Here is a 233-nt window from a genome sequence, read left to right on the forward strand (position 1 = left end):
GGGGCGGGGCAGATCCAGAAAGGCTGAAAACAACAAACTGCAGCGATATACTCCCTTTTTGAGTGATTTGTGACCGTGCTTTTATCATGGAGCTATCAAAATAGCTGCATTGTTTCCCCCAACAAATATAAAAAGAGGAGTGTACGTACGTGTGTACGTACGAGCGTACGTGGCATACTTTTCAACAGAAAGTGGCGTACATCATACATGTACTATGGGGAGTCCACGCCCCC

Source organism: Acanthaster planci, linkage group LG18 (genome assembly GCF_054643075.1).
Source record: "Acanthaster planci isolate LZ-2023a linkage group LG18, COTS_SCS, whole genome shotgun sequence".
NCBI lineage: Eukaryota > Metazoa > Echinodermata > Asteroidea > Valvatida > Acanthasteridae > Acanthaster > Acanthaster planci.